This window comes from Pezoporus flaviventris, unplaced genomic scaffold, assembly GCF_033815535.1.
Source record: "Pezoporus flaviventris isolate CSIRO_AGI_PZ_B2104156 unplaced genomic scaffold, CSIRO_AGI_Pfla_v1 ptg000007l, whole genome shotgun sequence".
Taxonomy (NCBI): domain Eukaryota; kingdom Metazoa; phylum Chordata; class Aves; order Psittaciformes; family Psittacidae; genus Pezoporus; species Pezoporus flaviventris.
The window spans coordinates 93,847,892-93,866,683 of NW_026892555.1; the positions used below are offsets into that span (position 1 = coordinate 93,847,892).

General features: G+C 38.8%; 2 long non-coding RNA genes across 2 annotated transcripts in view; both read right to left on the minus strand.

Annotated features, from left to right (window-relative positions):
- The window catches only part of LOC133267334 (uncharacterized), a 957,532-nt gene that overhangs the window by 195,074 nt on the left and 743,666 nt on the right, over positions 1-18,792 (minus strand). The gene's annotated exons all lie outside the window — the stretch shown is intronic.
- LOC133267330 (uncharacterized) lies at positions 8,782-12,634 on the minus strand. Its single transcript, XR_009742745.1, has 2 exons — positions 10,172-12,634; positions 8,782-8,927 (listed from the first exon to the last, which is right to left on the minus strand). It is a non-coding gene; the product is annotated as an uncharacterized LOC133267330 (long non-coding RNA).

An 18,792-nucleotide genomic window follows, 5' to 3' on the forward strand; every position in this document is an offset into this window, starting at 1 on the left:
CACGTCATGCCCAGGATGTAACTGGGAGTTACCCGGAAGGGCTGGGAGACTGCAGGGTTGGAGGAGGTATCGGTCGGTGCATGGTCGGGCTGGGGGGCCGAGTTATCGGTTGGTTGGTGGTGAGGTGTTGTATTCTCTTCCCTTGTTATTTCCTTTATCGTTATTATTGGTGGTAGCAGTAGTGATTTGCGTTATACCTTAGTTACTAAACTGTTCTTATCTCAACCCATGGGAGTTGTATTCTTTTGATTCTCCTCTCTGTCCCTCTGGGAGTAGGGGGAAGGAAAGAAGGGGGGGAGTGAGTGAACGAGTTACCTGGCTGGGTTTAAACCACGACATCATGTTAAAAATTCTTATTAGCAAGTATGTGTGTACACATATGTATGTATATAATTATAAATAAATTTTTATCATAAGTTATCATTTATATTCTTTGTAAGCCCACTTAAAAAAGATTTATTATGGAGGAAACTGTATTATCATTACAATATTCATAGCTATTAGCTTATAGTTGGTACTTGCTCACCAAATACTGCAAAAATATATCAAAACATAACAATATATGAAAAATCGTGTGAGTAAATGTCTTGACCAGATCCTGGAGGACTCTGGCTGTATCACATAGAATCATAGAATAGTTAGAGTTGGAAAGGACCTTAAGATCATCAAGTTCCAACCCCCCTGCCATGGGCAGGGACACCTCACACTAGACCATGTCACCCAAGGCTCTGTCCAACCTGCCCTTGAACACCACCAGGGATGGAGCATTCACAACCTCCCTGGGCAACCCGTTCCAGTGCCTCACCACCCTTACAGTAAAAAACTTCTTCCTTATATCCAATCTAAACTTCACCTGTTTAAGTTTTAACCCGTTACCCCTTGTCCTGTCACTACAGTCCCTAATGAAGAGTCCCTTCTCAGCATCCCTATAGCCCCCCTTCAGATACTGGAAGGCTGTCATGAGGTCTCCACGCAGCCTTCTCTTCTCCAGGCTGAACATCCCAAGCTTTCTCAGTCTATCTTCATATAGGAAGTGCTCCAGTCCCCTGATCATCATAGAGGAAAAGGGCACATACAACCTCCCCACCTTGCTCCTCAAGGAAAAGCACCATTATGTGGGCTGGCTTTAACAGATCTCACTCCATTTGCTGAAAAATAACAGTAGTCCTAATGGCCACTAATGGAGAAATTTAAATAAACAAGCAAACATAGACATTTTTCTAGTTTTGTTACTGACCAAGACCAAGTTATGCAAAAATGTAGTAAAAATAATGAAAAATACTTTAAAAAATGAAACTCAATTTCCAGTTCACTTTAATCCACCTTTGTATGAAACTGCTTTTTCTCTTCTTCCTTTTTAACCCCTTCTTACTTAGTAGCTACTGTATTCAGTAGTTTTGCAACTAACAGGTAACTGTAGCTACAAGTCTGAAGGCCTCAGTTTTTTAGGGATAAAAAGAGCCCACATCATTCAGAAAACAATTTCAAATTCTCTGTGTCTGAAGTTAGCACTGAGATACCAGCCATAACATTTGCGAGACAGCTGTCAGTTTTCAGGCTTTTTTTCTTTACTTTTTACTTCTGCTTGCAGAGTACAAGTGAGTTTTTTAATAGTGTTATAGTCTGGTTTAGAAAGACACATTGCTGATGAGGAATTGTTATTTCTCCTTGTATGTAGCTCTTGTGAGGATACCATCACTTGTCTCTTGAACAAGTGATAAGGGACTGCTGAGGAATGTGTTTTCACTCTCTGAATTCCAATGTGCCCATCCCAGTAGCACCCAGTCAGCAGGTGGGACTTGGTAAAGTTTTACTATCACTTGTAAATAAATAGCTCTTGATTTAGCTTTTGAAAGTGAAACTACAATTCCCAGGCAGGAGAACAAACAAACAAACCCAAACAAAAAACCCAGTACTCTAGTGTCAGGTTATTGTGTGTTTCTGAAGGTTGTGCACAATGAAAATGCAGCTAGGAAGAAATTTAGCACATTGGGTACAATCAGTATACTCAGATAGATGAAAGCAAAGGTACCTCTTAGTTAAGTTTTACACCTTAGCTGATAACAAAGAGGTCATGAGCATAGAAGATCAACAGGGATTCAAAGAGGTTATCTGGTTTACACTACATAGAGTACCCTGCCAAGGATTGTTCTTAAGAAGCAATGAAGAAGATCAGACCTTAGTCCCATCCCTTCTAACTTCTACCTGTTGTGTCAGTCCTGCACCCCATGCTCCACTCCTAGCATTCTCTTTACTATAGTTAGATTTTCTCTGAATTTATAATCTCCAGATTTTACTTAAGACATTTTCATGTCTCTGCTTTGATGCAAAGGAACAAGAAAGATGCAAAGTTATGCTTCAGGTAGTTTCCCAACCCTGAAAAGGTTCATGATTTCACTAGCAAACTGAGCTTAAAAGAATGAAATTAGTAGCAAGTCTCTAGGGGTCATCAACAGTTAAAATATCATATAAAAGAGGCAATAACCCATGATTTCTGATTTATGTTTCTGTCATACCACCTTGAATTTCTGGCAGGTCCTTCTTCCACCTCTGTCACATTTGGATGTGCTGATTTTTAAAATAAGTTTTCCCAATGGACTACATTTTAATAAAAAGGGAAAATTTAATATTTGGAAAGCTATTAAATACCATTTCAATATTCTCTCTAGTGTCTATATAGATTAATTTCAGAAAACTGAATAAAACTATTTTATTAAATATTAAATTAAAGTACTATGCAAATATCAATAAATCTGCAAAGATCACGGGAAAGAGTAAATGTATCATACTAATAGGAAATTTGGTGACAGTCACTCCTAAAATAACTAGACATTTGTCCATCATCAATGAAAATTGCATTCCTAATTGTGCAAAAGCCATCATGTTCCTTCATCTAACTTCAGCTTCAGCTCACTCATTTAAATAATACTTTTCTTACACAGATAAAGCAATATTGACTAAGCTTGGGTTGTGAAGGAATTTAAATGAGCTAACAGCCCTGATGCATTTCATAATCACCTTTAAAAACAATAAGTTTCTCTACTTATAATATTCCAGGATACATTAGTTTATTTTCTACATTTTCTTTTTTTTCAAATCCCTCTCTTAAAAAATACAGTGTTTTGCCTGTGGGTAAAGAAAATGAGCAATTTACTGAGTTGTTTAAATGAAAATCCAGAAACTTCCCTGTCTACATGGTAGGCTGTTACATGAGCACAAAAGATCAGCTTGCATTATACTTACATGACTGCTGACAAATATGCACAATATTAGCTACCTTATTTCTAGAAGTCACTCCAACACAGGCCTGATAAGTTCTTAAATCTTTGTAGAAGCTTTAAAAACTGGTGCTGGCAGATTGGAGTCTGTGCAAGACTTATATGCAAATTACATTCTGCTACATGTAAATTTATGAACGCTCCACGAGTGATTGGTTAAGGGGGTTATTTTTATTATTATTATTGAAATTTTATTTTTTTCTAATGCTTAATCAGGGCCTGAAACCACAGTTATTTTTTTGGGGGGGGAGGGGATGTTGCTCTTTCTTTTAAATCCAATCATCAATTCATCACTACAAGTACATTTGCATTTTTGATAAAAATAGATATGAGAACTGCAATGAAGCTGTTAAAAAACTGGGTTGCATATATAATGTGAATCTTTCAGTTCATAGTTTATAGCTTTCTTTTTTCTGTGTTTTCTAAAAATGATCTCTGAATAGCTCAAGATGGCACATTGCTTTCTCAAATAGTCAGGACTGTTCTTCAGTCCAAAAAAAGCCCCAACTCCAAAGGGTAGACATTTTCCCTTCATACAGTGCTTTCCACAATAAAATTGTTTTTTCTTGATAGGTATTGTGGCTAAATATATAGCAATGCAAATATTTCCAGCCTATTCTTGTGAATGTCCAGAAACTGTGGAAGTGGACTACTCAAATAGATAAACTGTTTGTTCAGAAGTATGTACCCACCAACAGTCTCTTCTTTACTGCCCTAGTGGAAGATGAAAGGACATCTCCAAACCCAAGAACATAGGAAAGCCAGAAATTTTCCAGTGCCAAATTAAGACAGCATTTTAATGCTTCTTAAATAAATAAACAAACAATTATAGTTAGGTATCTAGTCTTTTTCACACATTTATGATACCCCTTGACAGGTATATTTTATTTTTTGCCCCTGACACCCCCAAAGTACCACTGAAACTTAAAATTCTTTGGAATGGTCAATTCTGTAAACTTTGTACATTAGCTGGTGATCAAAATTCCCCCAAATTATGTTTATATATTTCCAAAATACAGAATTAGGGTGTTCTTGTTGATCTTAAAGAAAATATATGCATAATAAAGTCATTCTTTTCCCAATTATATGAAGGTATATTCATACACATCTGTATGTGGCATAGGCATGGGAAATGCATGCAGGGAACTCTGATTATGTTCAGCCTCTCAGCACTTTTCGTTTATATGATCTTGTTCTCTGATGCTTTCAGTCCTGCCAGACTTTAACTACTCAGCTGGTATTTTCCACACAGGGCATTTGCATCGGGGGATTTTCCCCCTCTTTGTTTCTACTGTTATTGATATTAGTTGTTGTTATTATCCCATTGTTTGTAAGCTTTTGGGCTTAGCCCTGTTTAAAAATATGGGAAATGTTCTTGTGCCTGTGTGCCTTGAAGAACTCCGTAGAGATGGAAAAGAGCTAAGGGAATGTTCTCCCTGAGAGACATGCTTATTGCTCTCTCTATGAAAATACACCCGCATTTGGGTGCTTGAAGCTGCCTATATTTTGAAGGTCAGACTGGAACAATAAAGAACCAGTTTGATGCCAAGCAACTGGAAACAAAAGCTCAGAGGTCAGGAAGGGGAGTGTGAAGTGGGAAAGGGGGAATGTAAAGTGTAAAGTGGGAGAAGTAAAAAAAAAAAAAAAAAAGTCTCTTTGGAGAGGATTAGGATTGACTAGACCAAGATTGGATCCTAGGATGAGAAGCAGCAGGGATGCAAAGCTGTTAGGAAAGGAGTGAGCCCAGGGAAATGTGGCTTGAGTGGGTTTGAGTGAGACTGTGACAAGAAAGTTGCTTTTCAAAATGGGAAAATGCTGGGATGGACAGAAAAAACAACAGCATGATGGAGTACAAAACTTGCTCTGTGCTCAAGACAAACTCTCAATGAACAGCAATTCAGTCTATTAGTCCTCATTTTCTGAAGAGCCTGGTCCTAATCTGCCACACAGCATTGATTATGGGAGCATGCATTTCCAGCAGGATCCCTTAACAGTTACCTATTTGTTATCTGACTCACAGATAATGAAATTCTTTTCATACAGTGATCTATAAGGTGAAAGAATTGTGTTTAGAGAAATTCGTTTACAAAAATAAAACAAAGACCTAGGGATTAAGGTCACAAGTATTGTCAAAACTGGAGCAAACAATCTGAAGCACAAAGAAGTTACTTTTTTCTTTATTTCTTTACAGAGAAATCCATCCTATGCATACTTCCATGGACTTCGGATACTGTTGCAAGAGCTCAGCAATTCAGCAAGTCACGCACAACTATCAGAAGATCTAGCATGTATCATTAGAAAGTTTGGTTTAAGTAATTACCTAGCATCGAGTTTTGTGGCAGAGAAAAGGATGCACTCCAACTCCTAAATATAATGAAACAGACACCAAACAAGCAGAAATTGTAAGCAGTTCATAACCAGATCAAGCCCATGAGCTTGCCAAAGGCAGACTGCACCTCAGGAAAAGGTAGGTGATAAGTTTAGCACAGTCAAGCTTGGAAGAAAATAATTTCTTTTTAGAAAAGGAATTGCAAGGATCCATGCTAATTCTATGCATGATATGTGCTGTGCTGTATCACTCAAAGGAAAGGCAAAAATACCGTTACCCAAAATGACAAATTAAATGAGATATAGCTGCTTAAACTGTTATGAAATGTATGGTTAACTTACAGCTATTACAGGTGCAGTGGCATCGGTGGCTACATTTACATGTAAATAAGAAGGCCTTAAAGCTGGTTTTAAAAAGTAATGCTGGGACTGTGGGTACTTAAATGAGTAAGCATTATTGTAGTGGACTGAGTTATGGAAATTTTTCTTCAGTCACAACTTTGATTGACAAATTAAGTTTTCTGTATGACTTAGAATTTTGATACATGATGCTCATGCTAGGTACGAATATGACAAGTTTAGAGGAGAGCTGCCTGTGAAAATGTAGAAACTGAAGATATTACTACTCCTCTTTAATTACTTAATAATGACCTTTTTTCCACTTTTGCTTTATTATAGGAGTCAGAAGTATGTAGCATATAGATTGTTCCCCACCCTCAAGGCCCCTCTGCATACCTCCCTCTACCCAAGGCCTGCCAACCAGGGTATTGCCTTTAGGAGCTGAGGATGTGGGATCTCATCAGAATGAAGCTTCTTACCATCACTTACTACCTGCAGGTCAGAGGGGTGACAAGTCTCCGTGATTGTTATGCCATTGGAGGTGGCTTTGGAATGAACATAGGAGGCAGAAGAAACAGAAATGGGTGAGTATGAGAAAAGGCTTTTCTACTGAACATTTCACTGTCTTATTTTATATATATATATTTTTTTTTTTTCCATTTAATTTTAACAGCATTTCCCAATTTAGCTAGCATTCAAAGCTAATTCACTGGGTGTTCTCGCTTACACATGACTAGCTACAAATGAGGTATATTGTTTCAAATATGCTTTTGGATACGATTCCCTGATAAACTTTGAAACAAGACCTGTGGCATAAATAGTATCAAATGCAGTTTTCAACTTCAAATGGGGGCATATTTTGAATTCCTGCTTTGTTTTAATTTTGTGCTCATTAGGATAAATTCTAACTGAGTTTAAGCTGATGTAGAAAATGCACCATTAGAAGGATTGGCATGAGACCTGAGAAACCCACTGCTTCCACTGCAGTTCCCATTTTGGAATTCATTTCCCATTTTCACTTGGTCAGAAATCATTCGATTTTCAGAACTTTTGGCTACATTAGAGTTATGCAGCTAAAAACACAGAGCAGGTGTATCTTTATAGTCCATAAAGAAAGTGAACTGATACTGTGAAATGCAATGTGAATACTTCTAAAGCCAAAGGTGGTTTTTAGTTGTATCTATATAATATGAACTGAAAAGGCAAAATTATTTACCTTTATCACATCCTGCAGTTTTCACATGACATCAGAAAGGGAGTAAGCTATTTTAATTGTATCTGTGATATCTGTGAACATTTATATTGTCTTTTGTTTAACCCTGAATTTCATGTGTCAAAATGGCTGGTTTGGAAATGCTGCTGTTACCCTTTCAAGTTACTTCAGTATTACATTCCTCCTAACATTTTTGTCCAGAAATAATAGTGTGCAATTCCTAGCAGCCAGGATGCAGAGGAATCTAGAGATACTTTATACATACATAATGCATTTCTCTACATTCTTAGCAGATCATATTTCCATAGGCAGCTGCAATTAATTCAAAGCAACTGTAAAGTGAAGAAAAAAACACAAACACACAACAGACCCTTCTATCCTCAGGGCTCTCTTGTCCAGGTAGATACAACCATTATAGACCAGAACTTGTGTGGTTTATAGCAGCTGTTAAGAATGCAGAATTGACAAGCAAGTGAGCAGATATACTACAAAACAAATACTATCAACAAAATTACAGGCAAGAAGGTCCCTTCAATTCACAGACAAACCTATCCTGAATTGGTGGTTTCAGTGTATGTTTAGCTCAGGCCACATGTCCTGGTGAACAGAAAGCATCTCCTATTCAACATTGTGTCAGCTACACTGGATTCTTCCAATCAAAAGAAAAACAAAAACAAACAAAAAAAACCACCACAAAACAAAACAACAAAACAGCAAGAACTTTCACAGAAAGTCTATAATGAAAGGAAAGTAATTAATCAATCCATTTTCTATGCTGAATAGCACAGGGAGTGTTGCTACTAAACTAATGGCAGTAGAATGGGCTTCAGTATGTTCTTCACATGTGCAACTGGATTACAATCACTGTCTAGCTGCAGATGAGGGCATGGGTCCTCCAGACTCATAGAAGGAATTTTCCTGAATTGAATATTGGCATTTAACTGGGAAATCATGTGAAGAAGTGTTTTGGCCCTTAATTGCATTTGGAGATCCATCTATAGACAAGTGCAACACAGTGAAAATCATAAGCACAAAACCAGACCAATACATCTTGTGACATAATGTAGGTTAACTGTTGAATACTGTTGCTAAAATTAGTGGCTTTGTGTTAGAAGTTTAATATTGCACAGTCTGCCATGTATTTCAGCACATACAATTATACATCTTAAACACTTCATCTGTAGCTGCACCTGATTAACTATAGCCGTATCAGAAAATATATGGATAGTACAGGTGACTAATGCTTTTTACAAGGTAATATTCACCTCATGATCCTGCAGCTGAGTTTAATGCTCTTTTCCCCGTTTGCACATGCAATCTGTCCTGCTGGCAGAGTGCAGTCCTGCCCTTTTTGAAACACAAACCCAAAGGCAGTTTACTTCCTGGGTTTTTCAAACTTTTTCAGGGACTTTGCAGCAGTCTCACAGATAACCTTACCTCCTGAGGGCACTGTCATAACATCCTCTGGCAACTACTGCAGTGGCTTACACTGAGAAATAGCATTAGGCTTGATCAGCACTGTGTATTTTGAAACATGAGGCCAGTGGGGAGCAGTGGGTGAAAGCCAGAGGCACATTAAAAATTCAGTAATATGAACACAAACTAAGTTAGAGAACTCCAGCAGGGATTCACAGAATTCTTTGGATCGAGTCCTTAAATGTAAACTTTATGTTATAAACTGCTCTGCAGCTGTTAATGAGGACATCTAGCATCCCATGACCAGCCACTCTCCACAGACTGTTGCAGCAGATAACACTGATAAAGAAACTCTGATTGCAAATAGAATCAAAATGGTTAACAGACCATGATTTCAAACCAGTAAATAATACTATAAGACTGTGATGCTAATAATAATAATAATAATAATGTAAATGCTAGCAAGTATTTGTATGGTATTTTGCAAAACATTTACATTCCTGTTTGCGTGATCCTTGCAGCATAGTAGTTATATCAGTGTATCTTATATTTGTGTACCTAAAATTATAAAATACTCATCATAAAACAGTTACACCAAACCACCTAGTTCTCTTCAACGAAGTTTGGTCTGAATCTCTTGATTTTATTACCACAGTAACATAATGCAGATTTTACACTTTCACCAGAGTTCCAGTCTCTCCTTTACACAAGGATTTTTTTTTTCTTTGTTAAGTTTTGAATACTGTGTGAAAATGAAGAATATAAATATAGCACTGAGTTGACTAATTAATTCCAGATAGCATAGTAACTTGAGAGCATGTTGTCTAAGAAAAACAGTTTGCTAAATCACATTACTGAATAATCTAAAATTCAAGATTTTTGTATAATCATATTTTGTGCCCTTTCAAATTCCTTTGTTATCACAGCTAAAGCTGTAAAACCTTCTGCCTCTCTTACCTCTAAAGAACAGTCTCCACTCATATACAGGAAATTCAGAAGTGCAGCACATTGTATTTTAAGAAGATAAATTATCTAAAATCCAAATATTTCAAAAACATTATTATTTAGGTATAATAGACTTTTCTTTAATAACATGAAAGAGTCAAATCTGAATACAAACCCAATCTTTAAATTCTTTTTTGCGTAGCATTTCTGCAAGTCTATTTTGAATTAAAACCCATATTTTAAATATGCTCTCTTGTCCAATTTTAACATGAATACAGAAACACTTAATTAGATGTCATGAGATCATGCTGTTTTATATAACTATGTGCTATAAACATGCATTTTCCACAAAAGAAATACAATACAGTCATATAAATTACAATAAATACTGCTTACCTTCCTTCCTTAGAAACTATTCCCTGAAGGCAGAGTAAATCTGGTTATAAAATGAAAAACAAGCCTGAACTGTACAACTCACACACATACACACAGCAGATACAGTCATCTCCATGAAGAATGCCTGTTTCTAGCCTTCTGTACATGTTTCTCAATTCTCCACATCATAGTTATGCTACAAGGGCTCAAACTGTGCTTAAAATACTATTCTCCAGCGCAGCTATAGGCACCAACACATTGCATAAATGGTACTTACTGTTCCAGAAGTCACGCTTCATCCTATAGGAAATTTACACCTCCAAACCAGGGATTTGTTACAAGTGAGCAGATTGTGGCAAAACACTGTGCCTGGCTTGTCAGAAAAAGTTGCTACTTTCAGTGATCGGCACATATTCACAAAGCACAGTATCTTTATGTCTATGTATGTGCATGCGTACCTACACATGCACGTCTACAGAAGTTGCAGTCTGTCTCACAACCACATGCTAACTGCTGAATAGGGGAAAAAAATCTTGTTAGTATCCCACATGATCATTTTACTTCGCTGTGGCTTTTGCATAATTTTTTCATGTAATACGACCAAGGCCGGTGATGCTAGAAAGCATTTCTAACTCAGACACGAGTAACTATTAACATAAGGCACCGAACTCATTTTGGCTTCCCCTGCAAGAGCGCTGCCACTGCAGCAGCAGTGCAGGGTCTCTCTGCTGGTACTCATTTGCTGCAGTCTTTGTGCATGAGTATACATTATAAACAAATTAGTAACACAATGACATCCAGTACCCAAGAGCTAAAGAAATCATGGAGAATCAATCAGATCTTACAGCAGGCATGCAGATTGGCTGTAAAAACATTTAACAGCAGATAGATTTTTCCTGTACTGTCAAAGTTAAAGGTGCCAAAAGAAAGCACACACTAAGGCATTTTTGTTCCACTGTGATATTGATCCAATGCCAGACGTAGTGAAACACAATGGGCACACAGTCAGCCTTGGTAAATTAGGTAAATTAGAGATCATTTGATGGTATTCTATTGTTGCTATTGTAATCACAGTAATTTTCACTGGTAATGGTGCTTCATGATGAAGTGCGGTTCTCACAGGATAATTGTGAAAGGTATCGAAAGATTCAGGGTGTAGCATCTGGTTTTAAAAGCTCTTCAGATTCAAATTGGCATTTTACTTTATCTTGAAAATTTATTAGAGATTCAGATCATGCCGTTTTAAATGGAAAGGTGAAAGCAGGGTAATTTCAATCTATGAATTATTCAGATTCAGACTGGTGAAATTGCCATCCATGAACTGATTCTCTGACAGTCTCTTTTGCAGAGCCTCCATTACGCTTGTCATTTTTATTTCTTTATCTACAATATCATTCTCAGTTACTGAGCTCGTCCCTTAGGGCTGTGCTTCACAAACCAAGTATTTCAAATTGGCAATAACCTAAATGTGTTGCTGTCTCAAATCGCAGTCTCCACAGGCTGTCTTTTCCAAAGCATTAAAACCCACATCCACGATGGTGTCTGTTAGGCTCTTCGATTAGATGAATTTGAAACAAAAATACCCAGCAACAATAGAACAGCAAAGAGAAGAGACCAGGGTGTCATATCGAAGAAGAGTTATGTTCCTGTAACAGTCCAGCAAAGAAAGTGGTGCTTTGTGCTTGTTCCTTTGTTGTCAGTGTAACCCATTCTAGTTGCATAGCATCACGCAGAAAGAAAAAACTGTTAAAGCAGGCTGACTTTGTGCCCTGATTTCCAGCAGGAGCAGATAAGAACTGCATTATAGACAGACTAATCCAGGCAAATATATGCTCAGAGACCAAGCACAATTTATAGCTTCTTACAGGCAAGAAAAACAGAAGTAGTAGTAGTAGTTGTTGTAGTTGTAGTAATTGCAGTATTAGAAGAAGGAGAAGCGACTGGATAACCGAAAAGGTTTCATTCTCTCAGACTCCAACCGATACAGATTGCAGTCCCAGAGAGTCTCCACTTGATGGCTGGTTGTGTCATTGCTAGTCGACTGCTGCCCTGTATCCAAAAGGAGTGGGATTGATTTAGGTCAGAGAGTCTGGTTTCTTGTATGAGCTTTGCTCTAACTGAGGTAAGAAACTGCGGCAATCTGTATTACCAATCTATATGACCCTGGGACGTTGGCACAGCTTCGGCAGTGTAGTGCCTGCAAAGGCCCCAGTCGAGCAAACAGTGACAAGTACTATCTCCTTTGTCCTATTGCTGCAGGTATATCACCGTAGCATAAAAAAAAAACACTCTTAGTACATAAAGTGGGAAGCCAGGCGTTCTTCCTCAGAGGCAGTTTGGGTGCAGAGCTCCAAGCAGTCCCTGCTCAGCTGAAAACGCTGCCAGGCTGAAGCCAACACATCCAGGCTGTGTGTCTGTTCCTGCGCTAACACCAGGAATATTCCCTTCATATGAAAAAGGCAAGAATATAAAAAAAATCTATGCTGCTTTGTGCCTGGTTCTATGCGTCTGCTTTGCCGCACTGCGACTAGAAAACTGCAGCAGTAAGAGCTCTGGCAGTTGCGATAATGTAGAAAGCAGCAGCTCTGTGACACAGCAGTCAGCTGACTTGCAGTGTTATCATTCAATGTCCTCTGTAGAATAAGGCCAGTTTCTAAGGTAGCACCAGGAGGATGACCTTGCATACAAAAATTGGGCTAGAAGGATTGGCAAGACTTATGTACACCTGCAAGTGATTTTGGGGTGACGTATAGCATTCAGGAGTGTGCAGGTCTTTTCTCTTCCTCCTTTCCTTCTTCTTTTCAAAACAGAACTTGTCATTTATTGAGCAGTTTTCTCTATGTCATGAAATAGTCAGTATGGTCATGGTACAGTTGATGACAAGAGCTACCATTAATAACAGTGGTTAGGTAAATTATTTTTAAGATATTGCTTGTAAACCACGTTTCTACAGGAAGACCTGGTGGGTTTTTACTAACTGCCCCAGCCCCCGTGACTATGGACATGCTCCAGGAAAGAGAAAGTAGTCAGGTGAACACTCCTGAAAGGCGAGTCCTAATTGGCAAGAGCATGTTTTTGAGTTCTTATGGAGGCATCTAACTACCTAGACTGATTTTCACCACTCTCTGCAGCTCCCAGCTAAATTCACTGGGAACATTTGGTTGCTCGTGCCTCTGGGAAATCAGACAGGAGAACATTAAAGTTACAGCTGACAGTTATGGGACCTGATTGAAGTTTGGAGTCAACAGGAGTCAAGTGCCCCACCGCCACCCAGGACTTTAAAAGTTCCCTTGGGGAACATCAGGGATGCCTTTGAAAAACTTCACCGTGTGTCTTCCTACTTAATTATACCTAAAGCTAAAGCAGCCCCATCAGAAATTGTTATAAACCAACTTGTCAATCACTTACTGAAGGAATCTATATTATGTTGTGTTACCTTTGGCCTAGCACAGACCAGCTTCCACTGATCTCAATGGACAAACTAAACCAGGGTAAGTTCAGGTTAGATATAAGGAAGAAGTTCTTTACTGTGAGGGTGGTGAGGCACTGGAACAAGCTGCCCAAAGAAGTGGTAAATGCTACATCCCTGGCAGTGTTCAAGGCCAGGTTGGACAGAGCCTTGGGTGACATGGTCTAGGGTGAAGCGTCCCTGCCCGCAGCAGAGAGATTGGAACTAGATGATCTTAAGATCCTTTCCAGCCCTAACCATTCTATAATTCTATGGTTCTATGAGATGCTGTATTTGCTCAAGCCAGAACAAAATTCGTTCCCTTGGAGGACACAAAGAGCAGAGCAGCCATGCAATGACTGTATGTCCATTGCTATATTGCTTCAGGGAGGGAAGTGTCTGTTCTCATGCATAGCTAGTTAATGGATGAGTAATATAGCCACAGTCCTGTCTCTTCCATAATCATTTTTTATTAAATGCCCCAAAGGCCACTATTCCTGCAGTCAGCAAAATTAGCACAGACGTCTAGTGGGGAGGAGCCTGCGCCCTCCTCCTCCCCCTTACAACCAACGGACTGCACTCCTCAATTATGGGCTGTGCCTCCTGAGCCCCATATGCTTAATATTCAAGAATATATTGCTATTTGCTATTCTGGGATCTCTGATGGAAGACAGGAAGAAGCATGAAGTCTAGGCAAACTCTGGGAAGCCAAAGATGCCAGTTTTCCTGCCTTAAAGGATTTTCTGGATGACTAATGTGTCTTGACTGTGCTAATGAAGTGTCTTTTTCTGCTGAGCTGTTCTCCATGGCCTCTGGCTTCAAGATAAGCTGGATGACCAGTCCTCCTTCAGGGAGTCTTGCAGGTGGCGGCTCTTCCTAAGTGAAACATGGTCTGTAGATGGCAGAAGATGCGTTTCCACCACCCATTGCAGCCATGGGAGGGGAGAGGGCAGGAGCGGGTACTTCTCTTCCCCAGCCACCAGCTGTGTGGGACCAGCTACAGCTGCAACAATCACAAACTGAAAGTTTCTCCCCACATTTTTTTTTATTTTTCCCTGTAATTCCATTGTCTCTTTGGGAATAGACAAAGGCATTTTACTCCCTCAAAGCCCTGCAAGGCTGGGGGGAACCTGCACCCTTTGCTGAGGAAAGAGTGAAGGCAGCCAGCTGGCTCTGGTGACAGTGCCCTGGGGGTCAATGATATGCGAAATGCTGGATGCGGTGTATCTACTGACAACACTTCAGGAGCTCTCCTAAAACCGACATTAGGGTTTGGTTCCAACACAGACTTTTCACTTTGGTTTTCTGGTGCTGGTGAAGGCTAATGCAATTTCCTGAACTGTGTGAAGAGCTCCTTTTCTAGTCATTAACACACACATCTCTCCCCATGAACAAGATCCTAATTTGGTTTTCTTAAAGTCTGTTACAGAAGGTTCAAAGTTGAGTGTTTTGATTAGTTCTTGGCTATGTAACCGTGTGTGTCCTATATTACATTCTGTTGCATTTTTAGAGTAAACTACATGTTTAGAGTAAGAAGTCATGTTTGGACAAATTTCAGAAAGGTGACTAAAACATTGAAACTTTTACCTAATTTACCACTTAATAATTCCAGTAACAGGACAGATTAAAATTTTGCCTCTTTCCTCCCATTTTATTTTTTACTGAAATGAAAGTTGCATCCAAGTCCATAAACTGTATGCCAAGTTTTAGCTGAACACAATTAGAAACAGCTTAAATATTAAACTGAAATCTGAAAGACCAATGACATTAAAGGGATGCTTTCTCACAGGCTCTTAACCATAGCACTGCTGACAGGATGCTGTATTAGAGCTGAATTTTAAAGGCACCACCACATATATCCCACGTATTACGCTGAATTACAAATTCACAACATTTTGCAAGTCATTTGGATGTTGTGCTCCCCCTTCCTAAATATGTGCGACACCATGTTCATTCAGCTGATATTATTTTAAAATCCCAGAGCATTGCTTCAAATTAATAAGGCTGGTTTATGTTCTGTGCTTTTTCTCCGTTCCCTATATGTTGGTTATAGTTTTTAATCAATCTATATTCTTAAACGCTAATTTTTTTTAATCAACTGAACTTTATTTCAAATGGACCTCTGGTTGTTTTGTTGTTTTTTTTTACTTGTCAGATTTTAGTAAATCCAATTGCTTTGATTTTAATTATACTACTGTGTAAACAAGTAACAAGAAATACACTAATCTACAGGTTTTTTTCTGTCCATTATGAGTTGGCTTAGGTTTTTATTCCTTCTCACTGTACAAACCCTGGGCCTTCAGATATTTAAACTACTATACACATGTTTTATGAAATCCTCCCAACAGCTGGTTCTTTTAAGATTTCAGTGAAGTAGCATATTGACTACCACTCCCTGCTTCCCGTGTCTTCAATAAGCTTCATGTAAGTCAAGTCTACTGAAAGAAAAGAAAATCCCACTCACTTTTCTTCAGTGGAATTTGCCAAGGAGCTGACTTTTCTAAAAACCTGAAAATGCTTTCAGAACTGGTCCCTACATACACATAAAAAATGGCCTTACCGAGTCAGACTCAAATTTGAGCTAGAGAATTAAACTTCTACAAGCTGCCCTCAGAAGACTAGCAGGGGCTAATTAAAAATATAACTCTTGCCACAGAAGTGAAAGAGAATCCTGTGTATTTCCCAATCCTGCTTCTGCAAATCCTTCCTGCTGAAACAGCTGAATCAGAACAAATTGCTTATGTGCAAGTTACTTCAGCCATATGGTGAAAGAAAAAAGAGCCATGTGCCTCCTCAGCTATGCAGTAAATAGGAACCACCTCCATGTGGTTTTGCACATTTATAGCTAATGTAGAGACCTAAATGTGAAATCAGGGAAATAAAGTGAATTTGTGAGTCTTCCTCTGGGAGTTAAGGCTTATAACCTATTAAAAATATGATATTTAATCAGGTACAGATAAATACATATATATTGCAATGCTGATTATTCTGCTATGAGTAACTTTTTTCATTTAGTGATTAAAATACAAACAAAATGAATTGCGAAAACCAGAGCAAAATGGCAATATGCATAAACCACTAACAATAACAGGGAAATTTTTTGATCCAAAACACGAGAGGGCCACTGCAGGAGGTTGGTGAATAGGATGCGACAGGAATGTCAGTAAAGGACAGGCACAAAAGAGACATCTTGCTGTATGGCACATCATTGGTGTCAGTCACTAATGATCTTCTTGGCATGTTGAGTACATAGCTCAGAATGTATCAACATTACTTCTTTTTTCTCTTGCTATTGGAAATCAGTTTAAACTTTCCATGATAGAAACCAAGGCTTGTGCAAAGGGGTGGTTGCATGTCTTGAGGAAGGTTACATCTTTGACCTTATTTGGATGTGGCATTTGATAAATCTGGGACAATTAATCATGGAATAATCTATGAGATTATCCATCTGGGGCCTCTGTCTTTTTCAGCTTGGGTTTGTGCTTCAGTTGGTATTTTTATTTGCTGAGAAAGACTGCAGTAGTGCCAGGGATGAATGAGGAAACAATCCTGGAGGGAAATTAAAAAATTAAAAATATGGCATAAAGTAGGGGAACCTCTATAAAAGGACAAAACTGAGTGTACAGCACCAAATATATTGGCCAAATGCAGCAGTCTGCAGATAAAAAGCCATCAATCTGCTATAGCCCACCCAGAAACCTGAAATTCCCCCCCAAACTTTCAGGAACCTAATCCTCTAACAGAAACAATTCACACCTATAACCGGAACCCCAAGCTCTCATCAGTGCTTACATGGCTGTTTATGTTTGTGTGTTTGATATGTAATGATTTTATTTAAAATTGCCATGCTCCTAGTGCAGTTATAATCATCACTATTGCTTGCAGTTAGAAAATGCATCAATTTCTTCATTTAAACCATTAAAATACACCCAGCTAAAAATAAAAACTGGAATTAAAAATTGGAAATAGAAACTAACATGCAGGGAAATGCTAAAGTGAATGCAATCAGTTCCAGATTTAAAACAGCCTCCCCACATTCACACCCTCCCCCCCCCCTTTCCACTACTGGGTGGTCATGGACTCACGACTGTTAATAGTGGTTTTCTTTAGAGTCATTCCAGACTTCTATTTTCACTCACTTAAAAATGGGAAGAAACAGAGGTATTGACTTAATTTTCTACATGTTCTGCACTAAGTTTCAAAATCTACCCCTAAGGAAACAGGCTTCTGAAATGGTGGTGGAGTGTTCCTAATCAGGGTAGCAGTGGGAGTCTGGAAAAGACTTGCAGTCAAGAGAACTTGAGCTGAAAAAAAGCCCCTATTATCCCTCAGGATGGAACTCACTAGGTTTATAGAGGGCAGTATATGACATACAGGCTGTGATGGGCAAAGGTTGGGCTCCTGGGCATTAGTGAGTGATGCGGCCCACTTACAACTGAGTAATAGAGCAAATCTAGCAGTATTTAGTTACTAGCTCCCAGTATTGGCCCTGTAAAATTTCTGGAGCTTTACTCGGTACTTGGTAAAAGAATCATAGAGTCATAAAATAGTTAGGGCTGGAAAGGACCTTAAGATCATCTAGTTCCAAGTTTTACTTGGTAGTAACTTTACTTGGTACTGTGGTCTGACCCCACAGGAGCAGATGGACATTAGGTGTGCTTTTGGAACATGTCTTCCAGGTCACGGTAATCCAAAAGGAAGCCAGTGAGCATGCTGCAAAAGGGCTACACAATGTGAACATCAGCAGTGTAAATGGAAACAACTGAAAGATGTGCTTCAGCAGTACCCTCTTGATCCAAGATGGAGTGATAGGAGAGCCACAAAGACTCTCTTCCCATCTTGTGGTCAGTAATAAAACTAAACTATTTCAATGTAACAGCCACTGCAGATCTGCTATTTTGACGTCTACTCCCATGCCAGCTGTTATCTGCAGTGTGTTCACAATCAGGCCCCATGTGATACAAAATTGTGTATTTTATCCAATACCCAAATGTCTGGCATTTTGAGTAAAAGTAAAAACAAATCTGCATAGGAATATTCAGATAATATTCCATGGGCTTGTGTAACATAACTAAATAATCAACTAACCTAGTAATTTAATTCTTTCTGTTCCCATTAAGTTATTAAATAAGCAGTTTAAATGCTATGCTATTTCTTCTCATTTTAACTTGCACAGTTTTCACCTTTTCCTCTCTTGTTCCACAACTCTGGTGGCCATGTGGCCTGTTTCACTTTCCCATACCAGGCACAACTGCAACTTGGTCTGACCTCTCCTGCCTAGAGGGGCAAGAGCTCAGCTTTTTGTCCCACCCATCCAGGTGTGTTGATTTGGCAAGTCACAGCTTGAAGTTCTACATGTATGCAGTGCAAAGTTCAGGGTCTAAATACCCTGCCTTGCAGAGCATCAAAAGAAGCACTTAGCTGCAAGGCAGCAAGGAGATAATCCCCAT